At 36.7% G+C, this 1,593-nt stretch overlaps 1 non-coding gene across 1 annotated transcript in view; it reads right to left on the bottom strand.

Moving 5' to 3' along the window:
• LOC122507277 overlaps positions 1-595 on the bottom strand; it is a 1,917-nt gene extending 1,322 nt beyond the window's left edge. The window contains exon 1 of the ribosomal RNA XR_006302109.1: positions 1-595. This exon is cut by the window's left edge and continues 1,322 nt beyond it. This is a non-coding gene — a ribosomal RNA (small subunit ribosomal RNA).
• Positions 596-1,593: the final 998 nt, after the last annotated feature.

A 1,593-nucleotide genomic window follows, 5' to 3' on the forward strand; every position in this document is an offset into this window, starting at 1 on the left:
TGCTGGCACCAGACTTGCCCTCCAATTGATCCTCGTTAAAGGATTTAAAGTGTACTCATTCCGATTACGGGGCCTCGGATGAGTCCCGTATCGTTATTTTTCGTCACTACCTCCCCGTGCCGGGAGTGGGTAATTTGCGCGCCTGCTGCCTTCCTTGGATGTGGTAGCCGTTTCTCAGGCTCCCTCTCCGGAATCGAACCCTGATTCCCCGTTACCCGTTACAACCATGGTAGGCGCAGAACCTACCATCGACAGTTGATAAGGCAGACATTTGAAAGATGCGTCGCCGGTGCGAGACCGTGCGATCAGCACAAAGTTATTCAGAGTCACCAAAGTAAACGGTGGACGAGCAAAGCCCGCCACCGATTGGTTTTGATCTAATAAAAGCGTTCCTTCCATCTCTGGTCGGAACTCTGGTTTGCATGTATTAGCTCTAGAATTACCACAGTTATCCAAGTAAATGTGGGTACGATCTAAGGAACCATAACTGATTTAATGAGCCATTCGCGGTTTCACCTTAATATGGCATGCACTTAGACATGCATGGCTTAATCTTTGAGACAAGCATATGACTACTGGCAGGATCAACCAGGGAGCTTTGAATATATCTTTCAAGTAATATTATAAAATAATACACTCTCAGAACACTCAAGCTTCTTTTTATAAATATTGAGTGAGAGAGTATAAAATATATAATATGAAGAGGGTCTTTTAAACATCGAAAGAAACATTTTGTTCTAAACGATGAGACTCACATACAACATATATTTAATATATATTTTTATAACTGCTCTCCTTATATATTTTTGTTTTTTTTTTTATATAAGGGCATTCGTTCAACATTTACAGATTGAGTCGCCCTCATTTTATATATTTTGACTCGAAATCCGTTCTTTGTACATTTCAAAACGTACTCTCAAATATATTATATACAAGATATATAAATTTTATATACCCATCGTTAGACTTTGAAAAAGTCGTCTTGTTAATGTCTTTAGACATTTTTTCGTTAAAAATTTTATTTTCAACTTATTCTCGCTCGGAATCGAGTGAGTCGATGCTCTGTTGTATAAGTATAAAATTATTTTCAAAAATGAAAAAATTCATACTAAAACGCCCAAGGCGCTCGTCACATAAGGGCCATTTGGTCTTAGACGCCGACCCGTGACAATGCTGTGCTTACAAGGATCCAAATCAAAAAAAAAAGTGTACCGCGATTCATGGTCTTATGCATTAACTCTTATGCGAAAAGTCTCCAAGTGATGTACACTAGCCCGAACAGGTCTTCAAGTACTTAACCAATAAAATACAATTTTTTCTTTTTTCAATTCGTCTAAACCCAACTCATATCTATTCGACAAATTTTTCAAAGTTCCCGTGCGCATTGCTTTTATATATCGTCTAAACTAAACTCATCTTCACTCAAAAAATGTTTTCAAGCGAAAAAAAAAAAATTTTTTTTTTTTTTTTGAAATTATTTTTTTTTTTGAAAAATTTTTGGTGCGCATTGCTTTTTCATTATTCGTCTAAACCCAACTTATATACAATCGAAAAAATTTTTCAAATACCACTCCTTATAAGGATCCAAATCGC

This window comes from Leptopilina heterotoma, unplaced genomic scaffold (assembly GCF_015476425.1).
Source record: "Leptopilina heterotoma isolate Lh14 unplaced genomic scaffold, ASM1547642v1 Lhet_456, whole genome shotgun sequence".
Classification (NCBI taxonomy): Eukaryota; Metazoa; Arthropoda; class Insecta; order Hymenoptera; family Figitidae; genus Leptopilina; species Leptopilina heterotoma.